Source organism: Moschus berezovskii, chromosome 3 (assembly GCF_049115385.1).
Source record: "Moschus berezovskii isolate FMDL1 chromosome 3, NW_MosBer_1.0, whole genome shotgun sequence".
NCBI lineage: Eukaryota > Metazoa > Chordata > Mammalia > Artiodactyla > Moschidae > Moschus > Moschus berezovskii.
Genome location: NC_142462.1, coordinates 87,709,163 through 87,721,529, shown reverse-complemented (window position 1 = coordinate 87,721,529; position 12,367 = coordinate 87,709,163). Strand labels below are relative to the sequence as shown.

At 40.4% G+C, this 12,367-nt stretch overlaps 1 pseudogene; it reads left to right on the top strand.

Annotated features, from left to right (window-relative positions):
• Positions 1 to 4,513: 4,513 nt before the first annotated feature.
• Positions 4,514 to 10,096, top strand: LOC129552090 (cilia- and flagella-associated protein 298-like; annotated as a pseudogene).
• The last annotated feature ends 2,271 nt before the right edge of the window (positions 10,097 to 12,367 follow it).

Genomic DNA, 12,367 nt, shown 5'->3' with positions numbered 1-12,367 from the left:
TCTTCCATATGCTAGGATCTGTCTCAGGCTATTCCTTCCCGTTTCTGTTCATGAACCAGGACAATGACATTTTAATTACTGCCACATTATAATGCATTTTACGTGTGGTAAAAGAGGTATCTCCTCTTTACTCTTCTTTGTTTAAAAAATAATAATAGCTCTGTATTTTCCAGAGTGGACTTTATAATCATCTGGGCCAGTGTTATATTCATTAGGATTTTGCTTAGGACAATATTAACTCTAAAATTTCATGAATTTGACATATTTAGTCTTTCTACATAGCAACATTAGTATTTTTCTCTATTTATTTCATCTTATTTCCTACTCCTAATTAAGATTATCTGGTTTTCCTCAGACAGATCCCATGCACTCTTTACAAGGATCAGTGCCCTTGACCCAAACCACTGGCAGCAAAGAGGAGACTGTATCCTTTTACTAAGATGGTGAGACCTCCACCTCCATCAGACACGTCCGTTTACTAAAGCAGCTGGAGAAGCCAAAAGAAATCTGAAAAGCCTAATTCACTTTCATACTTTTCTGGAATAAGCCTAGAAGTCTTGGTCTCTGACTCTGCCCTCAGGACAGCCCCATCTACAATTTTCCTGCCATTAGACTTAGATGAAGCAAGTAATTCCATTTGGTCTGATATATTGATGATTTAATGTTATCTGTCATGTGCCATTGCAGAGGCTTAATGGTTATTTCTGCTGATACAATCTTCTAGATTATGAAGGCCAGGGACATCTAAGTGTATACTTTGAGCTAACCTAGGATGTGGTTTATAGGAGGTAAAAATGAGCACTGCTGCTGCTGCTGCTGCTGCTGCTGAGTCACTTCAGTCGTGTCCGACTCTGTGTGACCCCATAGACGGAAGCCCATCAGGCATTAGGAAAGATAAATTCTCAAAACCTTTTAAAAAATATTATTTTCAGTTAACTCTATCATTCAAAAACCATATTAGTCTTTAGGGACTTCCCTGACCATCCAGTGGTTAAGGCTTCACCTTCCAATGCGGGGGGTACAGGTTCCATCCCTGGTTGGGGAGCTAAGATCTCACATGCCTCAAAAAAACCCCAACACATAAAACAGGATCAATATTGTAACAAATTCAATAAAGACTTTAAAAATAATATAATGAAATTTAAAAGATAAAATGCCTTTAAAAAAAACAAACAAAAACAGTATTAATCTTTATATTAAACTCAAAAGCATTTTACTTCAATATGTTGGTGAACATTTACTGAATGTCTATTATATGTCAGGCATTTTGCATATGTTATAAATAATCTTTAAAATAATATTGAAGAACAGATATTAATCACCACAGCTATGGCCTATTGAGTGTGTACAACACATGAGGCCCAGCGCTGAATGTTTTACATAGATCATTATATTTTTATATAGCATATGTTGTTGTAGAATTCTGATTTTTTTTCTGTGATATTTCTTGTATCTGATCCAGAAAGCCAGATATTTTAATTTTTCAAAGACGGAAAAACAAAGAGGAAAAAAAGAAAGCTTTTTAAAATCCTGGCCTTTAAGGGAGAAAGCAGAGAAATAAACTCTTGTAGTAAATGTTAATAAACATTTAATGTTAATAAATAAACATGTAATGTTAATAGTCAATGTTAGTAAATAGGACTCCTTGCCCCAAGCACTTACTCAATGTCCTGAGCCAGAGAGTAGGAGAAAGTTCCCTGGGCCTTGCCTGTCCCACCCAGTCCCCAGTCACACTCTACCCTTGGAGGAGGGCTCGAGTCTTATTCTTTGGGTGCAGCCTCGGGGAGGCAGAAAGACTCCGAGGAAGAAGGGACTGCATGGTATTTTTAGGAGGTGGGCCTTTTGCATTATCATGGAGACGTGAAGAACTCTCCAGATTGAATGTCTGGTCCTGACAAGTCTTGCTTACAGGAACCAAGGATGCTCCAGGTCGTGTGGATAGAAGCCCAGGGGCCAGACAGGATGATGGCTTCTCAGTGGACACCAAAAACCCATGTCTGCCCTGTCTCCTGTCTCTTGTCACCAGGTAAATCCTCCAAAATCTAAAGTGAAGAAAGAAAAGGCATCCTTGAGAAAGGCAGCGTGCTGCATATGTGTGTATGGTGGGAGTGAGTGGGACCCGTGATCCCTGAATGGATCCTGATGGAATCCTGATGGAATGCAGCCTCACTCTGTGAAGTAGACTCAGGTGCAGAAGCAATCCTGCCTGATGTCATACAGGGAAGGACTACAATTTGAGCCTAAACTGATTCTAAATCTGAAATCCTAGGGGTTTATTTGCAGCAACATGGATGCAACTAGAAATTATCAGAGCTAGTGAAGTAAGTCAGAAAGTGAAAGCCAAATGTCATACGAAATCACTTATATGTGAAATCTAAAATACGACACAGATGAATGTACCTATGAAACAGAAACAGACTCACAGACATTAAGAACAGACTTGCGTTTGCCGAGAGGGGAGGGCTGGGGGAGAGATGGAGGGGGAGGCTGGAATTAGCAGATGCAAGCTGTTATATATAGAATTGTTAAAAAACAAGGTCTTACTGTATAGCACAGGAACTATATTCAATATCCTATGATAAACCATATGGAAAAATATAAAAAGAAGGTGTATGTACATATGTGTGTCTGTGGTGTAACTGAATTCCTTTGCTGTACAGTAGAAATTAACACAACATTGTAAATCAACTATACTTCAAAAATAAAAAGAGAAAAAAAGAGCAAAATCCTAGGGGCTTATCTCTGTGATAGACCACCTTGGGGTTTACAGATGGTAAAAATGACACAATTTCACCCACAGCCTAGAGCTCACAGAGGGGAGCTGGGATCTAAGGTCGGCCTTGGCTCCTATTTCCCTGAGCCTCACGGCCTCCACAGGGTGGCCATGTGCTCATCTTAAGGCCTCTCTTTTTAATTCTATGGAACACATGTTGGCCAATCTCCCAGATGGCATATGGATATTCATACTAGAATAGATTATTTGAGCTTAAAAGGAAATAACTTAGTCCAATGGCTTCATTTGGAGCTCAGGAAATTTAAGCCTAGACTTAACCCAAGATCACAAAGCCAATGAATGTTAGATGGGAGTCTAGAACTGTTTACCTGGACCATAATGCCAGCCACACTTGACTTTTAAAATGTTCATTTTTTAAGAAATAACATAAATACCAAGGGCCATCAAAAATTGAGATAATGTGACATTGTCATTGTAACTTCTGGAGGTAATGATACTTCTTTCTCCATGGTTATGATACCAGTTTGTACAAACAGTAGCAATTACAAGACCCGGTGATTTCCTTGTAGCACTAGAGTTACCATGTTGAAGAGTGCAGATGTAGAACATTTCCATCATTTCAGAAAGGTCCGTGGGATAGCACTTGCTCTACAGAAAATCAATCAAGGAGTTAAATGAAGTTGATGGAGTTCACTCTAAACACTATCAATCTCCAAAATGTCCTTGGTATCAAAACAGTGGGGTTAACACATCCTGCACTCACTGTATGTTATACAGAGGACAATATTAGTTAAATGAATGGAAACTTAATTTACAATTCCCCAGACTTGCACGTAAAGATCCATCTCACTGTGACATCACCAACACTGAACACATTTTTTTGCAGATGTATTTCTATTTTATGATGCTCTCTTCAAAAGAAGCAGTTTTTGGACTTATAAATTTTATCCTCTTTTGCTTTTTCAATTTATTAATTTGAGTTTTGCCCTTATTTTTCAGAAATATCCATTCATCTACACCATAATAGAACTTGTCACGTCCAAGTATGTTTTTTGTCTGTTGTCTCAATCTAGGAGAACTACATTAAAACTTTCCGTAACAATTGAGTTTTTGAAGTTTTCTTCTTGTATTTTGAGCATTAAAAGTTCCTTGTGATGATATGTTATTTTTGACATGGTAAGAAATAATACAGAGAGATCATGCATATAGTTTAACTCAGTTCCCCGCCTCCTCCCCCCAGTAGCAACATTTGTAAAATCGTAGTATAATATCACAACCAGAACATCAACATTCAAACAATCCATCGATCTTATTCAGATTCTCCCTGTTTTACTTGTACTTGTGTATGTGACTGTGTATGTGTGTGTAGCTCTAAATAATTCTATCACAGTTAAGATACTGAACAAATCCATCACCACAAGGACCCCTCTCTTGATTTGTATTTTTTCTGAAGGAGTGCTTGAGTTCACATGCAACACTCGGGATATCTGGTTTGTGGGTTAAGGGGCAGGGGAATTCAGAAAGTGTATTTCTGAGGGGAAATAAAAGGATGTGGGTATTAGGGAAGAGAAAAAAGGAATTAAACTTCAGACATAAACAAAGACTGAGGTCGGCGATCTTCGCTGTCCGTCCGCGGGGGCGGGTGACCGCGGGCCGCTTGTCCCGGGCTTTCCGGCGGGGCTGCCGCGGCCACCATGGTTCTGCTGCACGTGAAGCGGGGCGACGAGAGCCAGTTCCTGCTGCAGGCGCCGGGGAGCTCGGAGCTGGAGGAGCTCCTGGCACAGGTGGCCCGGGTCTACAACGCGCGGCTCAAGGCGCAGCGCCTCTGCTCAGAAATGAAAGAATTAGCAGAACGTGGCGTATTTCTGCCTCCTAATATGCAAGGGCTGACTGATGAACAGATTGAAGAATTGAAATTAAAGGATGAATGGGGTGAAAAGTGTATCCCTAGTGGAGGCTCAGTATTTTAAAAAGATGACATTGAATGGAGGAATGGACAAGCTCCAAATGAAAAAATGACGCAAGTTATAACCATGGAAAAGAAATGCAAAAAAGCAAAATGGCTGTCTGAGGAGGCCTTACAAATAGCTGTGAAAAGAAGAGAAGCTAAAAGCAAAGGAGAAAAGGAAAGATATAAGCATCTGAATGCAGAGTTTCAAAGAATAGCAAGGGGAGATAAGAAAGCCTTCCTCAGTGATCAGTGCAAAGAAATAGAGGAAAACAACAGAATAGGAAAAACAAGAGATCTTTTCAAGAAAATTAGAGATATCAAGGGAACATTTAACGCAAAGATGGGCTCGATAAAGGACACAAATGGTATGACCTAACAAAAGCAGAAGATGTTAAGAAGAGATGGCAAGAATACACAGAAGAACTGTACAAAAAAATCTTCACGACGAAGATAATCAAGATGGCGTGATCACTCACCTGGAACCAGACATCTTGGAATGTGAAGTCAAGTGGGCCTTAGAGAGCATCACTACGAACAAAGCTAGTGGAAGTGATGGAATTCCAATTGAGCTATTTCAAATCCTGAAAGATGATGCTGTGAAAGTGCTGCACTCAATATGCCAGCAAATTTGGAAAACTCAGCAATGGCCACAGGACTGGAAAAGGTCAGTCTTCATTCCAATCCCAAAGAAAGGCAATGCCAAAGAATGCTCAAACTACCGCACTATTGCACTCATCTCACACGCTAGTAAAGTCATGCTCAAAATTCTCCAAGCCAGGCTTCAGCAATATGTGAACCGTGAACTCCCAGATGTTCAAGCAGGTTTTAGAAAAGGCAGAGGCACCAGAGATCAAATTGCCAGCATCCACTGGATCATGGAGAAAGCAAGAGAGTTCCAGAAAAACATCTATTTCTGCTTCATTGACTATGCCAAAGCCTTTGACTGTGTGGACCACAATAAACTGTGGAACATTCTGAAAGAGATGGGAATACCAGACCACATGACCTGCCTCTTGAGAAATCTGTATGCAGGTCAGGAAGCAACAGTTAGAACTGGACATGGAACAACAGACTGGTTCCAAATAGGAAAAGGAGTATGTCAAGGTTGTATATTGTCACCCTGCTTATTTAACTTATATGCAGAGTACATCATGAGGAATGCTGGGGTGGAAGATGCACAGGCTGGAATCAAGATTGCTGAGAGAAATATCAATAACCTCACATATGCAGATGACACCACCCTTATGGCAGAAAGTGAAGAGGAACTCAAAGGCCTCTTGATGAAAGTGAAAGAGGAGAGTGAAAAGTTTGGCTAAAGCTCAACATTCAGAAAACTAAGATCATGGCATCTGGTCCCATCACTTCATGGGAAATAGATGGGGAAACAGTGGAAACAGTGTCAAACTTTATTTTTAGGGGGCTCCAAAATCACTGCAGATGCTGATTGCAGCCATGAAATTAAAAGACACTTACTCCTTGGAAGGAAAGTTATGACCAACCTAGACAGCATATTAAAAAGCAGAGAGGGCGGCGCAGGCGCAGACGCGGGAGACGCCCGGCTCCGGCGGCGCAGGTGCAGACGCGGGAGATGCCCGGCTCCGGCGCAACCGACCACGTGCAGAATCGTGGCTGAGATGAGCTACCCCGCGCCCAGGGTTAGGGCGGTGGCCGAGAGGAGCTGTACCACGTTCAGGAGGCGGTGGCTGCTTGGGCACCGGAGGGCCGAGAGGAGCTGATCTACATTCAAAGCAGGAGGCGCGGCCTTGAGGAGATACCCCTCGTCCAAGGTAAGGTACAGCGGCTGCGCCTTGCTGGAGCAGCTGGGAAGAGATACTCCACAACCAAGTGGAATATAAGAATCCAGTGTTCTGGGGAGGAAGGAACAAGATGGCGGAGGGATAAGATGGCAAGACCACTTTCTCCCCCACAAATTCATCAAAAGAACATTTGAACGCAGAGTAAAGTCCACAGAACAACTTCTGAATACTGGCAGAGGACATCAGGCTCCCAGAAAAGCAGCCCATTGTCTTCTAAAGGAGAGAGAAGAAATCCAGCTCCACCCACCAGAACACCAACACATGCTTCCCTAACCAGGGAACCCGGACAAGTCACCCGTCCAACCCCACACACAGCGAAGAAACTACGAAATAAAGAGAACTCCACAAACTACAAGAAGAGGGAAAGGCCACCCCAAGTAAAGCAATATAAGCAAGATGAAGAGGCAGAGAAATACCCAGCAAGTAAAGGAACAAGATAATTGCCCACCAACACAAACAAAAGAACAAGATATAGGGAATTTACCTGATAAAGAATTTCAAATTTTGATGGTGAAAATGATTCAAAATCTTGAAAGCAAAATGGAGTTACAGATAAATAACCTGGAGAAAAGGACTGAGAAGATGGAAGAAAGATTTAATAAGGACTTAGAAGAAATAAAAAAGAGTCAATATACAATGAATAATGCAATAGATGAGATCAGAAACATTCTGGAGGGAACAAACAGTAGAATAATAGAGGCAGAAGACAGGATAAGCGAACTAGAAGATAGAATTGTAGAAATAAATGAAACAGAGAGGAAAAAAGAAAAACGAATTAAAAGAAATGAGGACAATATTAGAGACCTCTGGGACAATGTTAAACGCTCCAACATTCGAATCATAGGAGTCCCAGAAGAAGAAGACAAAAAGAAAGATCATGAAAGAATACTTGAGGAGATAATAGTTGAAAACTTCCCTAAAATGGGGAAAGAAATAATCACCCAAGTCCAAGAAACCCAGAGAGTCCCCAACAGGATAAACCCAAGGCGAAATACTCCAAGACACATATTAATCAAATTAACAAAGATCAAACACAAAGAACAAATATTAAAAGCAGCAAGGGAAAAGCAGCAAATAACACATAAGGGGATTCCCATAAGGATAACAGCTGATCTTTCAACAGAAACTCTTCAGGCCAGAAGGGAGTGGCAAGACATACTTAAAGTGATGAAAGAAAATACCCTACAGCCCAGGTTACTATACCCAGCAAGGATCTCATTCAAATATGAAGGAGAAATCAAAAGCTTTACAGACAAGCAAAAGCTGAGGGAATTCAGCATCACCAAACCAGCTCTCCAACAAATGCTAAAGGATCTTCTATAGACAGGATACACAGAAAGAGTGTATAAACTTGAACCCAAAGCAATAAAGAAAATGGCTACGGGATCGTACTTATCAATAATTACCTTAAACGTAAATGGGTTGAAATTTTCAAAAAGGCTAGGAAACAATTCTCATAGCCATCAATAGTTCAGTGTTGAGTTCATGAATAGTTTTTAAAGTTTGGGACAAACTGTAGTATTTGCTATTTGAAGTACTATTTGTAATTGGCATATTACGATGTAACATTGGTCTTCATTTCCATCTTAAAACGCCTAAAAATGCCTAACGGTTTTTTAGATTTGTGAATTTTAGTTGAAATGTATTTTACGATGTTACTAAACCTGCAGAAATATTGAAATATTTCAGAGAACTTATTCACTGTACATTTAATTTATTTTATTTATAAAAGTTATGAACTGTAGAAAGTTTTACTTGTTGGGTCAAATGCTTGTTGCTTCAAATGCTTGTTGCATTTGAAGTGCTAGTTACAAGAAAATCAAATACCTTCAATGTATAAATGCTGTTAAGTTTTTAAAGGACTCTGGAGTATAAGTAAATTTGTTTAAAGAAATTTAGTCTGTTCAACTTGAAATAAATAAATAAATAAAATTGGAAAAAAAAATAATAATAAAAAAAAAAAAAGAAAGAAAAGCTTACAAGAGATACGTTAAGGACACCCAAACTGCTGCGTTATGGAAGGCATTTTCCAACTTATTATAGCCCTTTTTTGAATAAAGTTTTAGAGCAATGTTTCTCAATCTTTATTTCATTATGTCCCTACCCACCTAAGAAGCCTTTTAAGGAAAATGCTTCCCACTTGTGTCCCCATGAAATGTTCACTTAACAATATTCTATATTTCTGAATATGTACTGAACATATTTCTGAACATTATATAAAAGAGTAGATTATTTTTCATTCCCAAGAACCAATTTACATTGCTGTTGATAATGCTTTAGAGTAAGTAATCTAGATAATGGTAGAAAATAATCTTGTAATTTATATAGCCCAGAGTAATAAAAATATTTAATCTTTATTTTATTATTCTCCTTTTAACTGTAACTGAAGATTTTTCTGGTATTTATAAAGTGTAAACAAAATATAATCCATATACAGACTTTAGCTTAATTAATTTTAAACATATTTATTGAATATTTGTTACTTTGTTTCATTATAACCGTGTTAAAAAATAAATACTATTAAATTGAAAAAAAAATAAAGTTTCCTCTCTGACCTTTGAAAAAAAAATAAAAAATAAAAAGCAGAGACATTACTTTGCCAACAAAGGTCCGTCTAGTCAAGGCTATGGTTTTTCCCGTGGTCATGTATGGATGTGAGAGTTGGACTGTGAAGAAAGCTGATCGCCGAAGAATTGATGCTTTTGAACTGTGGTGTTGGAGAAGATTCTTGAGAGTCCCTTGGACTGCAAGGAGATCCAACCAGTCCATTCTAAAGGAGATCAATCCTGGGTGTTCATTGGAAGGACTGATGCTAAAGCTGAAACTCCAATACTTTGGCCACCTCATGCGAAGAGTTGACTCACTGGAAAAGACTGATGCTGGGAGGGATTGGGGGCAGGAGGAGAAGGGGATGACAGAGAATGAGATGGCTGGATGGCATCACCGACTCAATGGACATGAGTTTGAGTGAACTCCGGGAGTTGGTGATGGACAGGGAGGCCTGGCGTGCTGTGAGTCATGGGGTTGCAAAGAGTCGTACACGACTGAGCGACTGAACTGAACTGAACTGATAGAAGAAGCCAAAGCAATAATATCTAAGAAACAAGTGGAAGCCAATGTCTGCGTGACCATGGAGATGGTGAATGATGCCTTAGACCAGCTGCGAGGTGCCATGATGATAGTTTATTCCATGGGGTTGCCGCTGTATGATCCCCATCCGGATGGAATTTGAAAATGAAGATTTGTCGGGGACTCAGGCAGGACTCCACGTCATCAAAGAGTCAGAGGCACAGCTGTGGTGGGCAGCCAAGGACCTGAAACACACCAAGAAGCTTTCAGACTATGTAGGGAAGAATGAAAAAACCAAAATCATCGGCAAGATCCAGCAGAGGGGCCAGGGAGCTCCAGCTCGAGAGCCCATCATTAGCTTCACGGAGCAGAAACAGCTTTTGCTCTACTATCACAGAAGACAGGAGGTGCTCAAGAAACTGGAAGAAAATGATGATGACTCCTGTTTAAATTCTCCGTGGGCAGTAACACTGCTTTGAAAAGACATTTTCATGTAGTAAAGACATAAAGTGGAGACCCAGATGAAGTTCGCCCATTGACGAAACTTTCCAAAATATTAGCTCACCTTTCTTTAGGCAAAATAATAATAACTATAGCTTAAAACAAGACAACTGCACCCTTTGTGAACGTTGTTGAAATACCTCCAAAGAAGAAAAAAATAAAAGACTCAAGGTTATCCTGACATTTTGTTGTCGTTGTTCAGTAGCTAATAGTATCCAACTCTTTGCAACGCCATGGACTGCAGCACACTTAGGCTTCCCTGTCCTTCACTGTCTCCCTGAGTTTGCTCAACCTCATGTCCATTGAGTCGGTGATGCTATCTAACCTTCTCACCCTGTCACCCCGTTCTTCCCTTGCCCTCAATCTTCCCCAGAATCAGGGTCTTTTCCAAAGAGTTGGCCAAAGTATTAGAGCTTCAGCTTCAGCATCAGTCCTTCCAATGAGTAATCAGGCTTGATTTCCTTTAGGATTGACTGGTTTGATCTTCTTGCATTCCTAGGGACTCCCAAGAGTCTTCTCTAGCACCGCAACTGGATGCCAAAAGAGGCTTGGTTCACATTTTCAACATAACCTCAATGCTAAACTTCATCTCTACCTACAGACCCAATAACCTTCTCTAAGCTAATATGTCCAAAAGACAACCCTTGATCTTTCTCCTTCTGTCTGATCTTCTCTTCCTTCAGGCTTCCCTCTTTCAGTAAACACTAGCATTAATCATTTCCCATTCTTGGCGTTATCCTTTCCTACACATATCCAGTCTTTCAGCAAAACCTATTGGCTTTACCTTCAAAGTACAGTATGAACCTGACCTTGTCTGTAGCCCCTCCTCCACCCCCATCCCAGCCCATTATCCTTCACTGTCTTATTGTGATGACTCATAACTTGTTTCCTGCTTTCTGCTGTTACCCCTATATTTCATTCTCCTCTCAGCTAAAGCAGTTCTTTTGAAAAAAAAGTCATATTATGTTTCCTTTGCCCAAAACCCTCCCTTGGCATCCACATCTTATCAGAATGAAATGTAAGTTGCTATTTTGGTTCTCAAGTCCATTCCTAAGTCTGTCTATCAGCCACCTACTCTTTCAACCACTTTCCCCTTTGCTCCCTGTGCTTCAGATTTTGTGTTCAGATTTTGTCCTTTCTGTTCATCAGACATGCCCAACCCTGCTCAGTCCTGGGCTCCTTGACGTGCACAGCTCCCTCTGCTTGGAAGGCTGCCTGAAGCTATACAGCGTATTCCTCACTTCATTCAGGTCTCTGTCCCAGGTCACCACCTAAGAGAGGTTTTCCTAACTACTGGGACCTCAGCTCTCTTCTCTTCTGCAGGAGCCCATTGCCTAGTGTCATCCTAGTATTATAAACATGCTTTTCATTGGTCTGTTATCCTCCTGTTACTTGCTTGTTAGCCAATTGAAAGCCAGGATTTTGCCTATTATCTCTCTGTTGTTGCCCCTGGACCTCTCCTGGTATCTGCCACGTAGAAGACAACTCAGTGAACCTTGTTTGAATGGATGAATAAATGTCACTGTTCTATACCATGAACCATAGTAAATGTGAAATGATGTAAGAGAATGAAGCCTCACAATAGGTCAACATACTAGCTATTTTTAAATTCTCTGATGGATGTTGGAAAAATGAAAATTTCTGATGATCAGCTGAAGCTACTGAGTGCCACTCGTCACAACTCTTGTCATAATCAACTCATTAAAGTAGGGGAGGCACTTTAAAGTAGGAGTGTAAACCAGGAAGGTAAGGACACAAATGTAAAGTTGTGGGTTGAAGTTAAGGCAGAAAAGTGTAGTATTAAGTAAACATAGGGGAGCAGTGACACATACTCTGCACTGACAGATCTATACACTCTTACAGGGCAGGGGGAATTTCATCTCTTGCAAAAGAGAGAAAAGAATGAAATGGAGAAGGCGAGATTGGCACTATTTAAATCTATGCCTTTATGTTTTATCTCCTAATTGTGACCCAAGGTTATAAATCAAGATAATAAAAACTGATAAATGCATTGCCTTAATTTTCCCCCCAGGGGAGGTAAAGGCAGATGGAAGAAAGCATCAGAACAAACCTCTCTGGCAGAGACTCCTCATTACCGTTCATTTTATTTCCTGGCATTCAAAGACAAGAGTGCGGTTTTTACTTGTCGTTGCAGAGGAGATGGAGCCTAGGGTCAGATAATAACAGTGGAAGCCACAAGAGAGAGAGTTTCTTTTCGAGTGAGAAGTTAGAAGGGTTCTCAATGACGCTGCAAATACTGTGCACGGGTCCTTTGTGCTCACAACCCAAATCTGG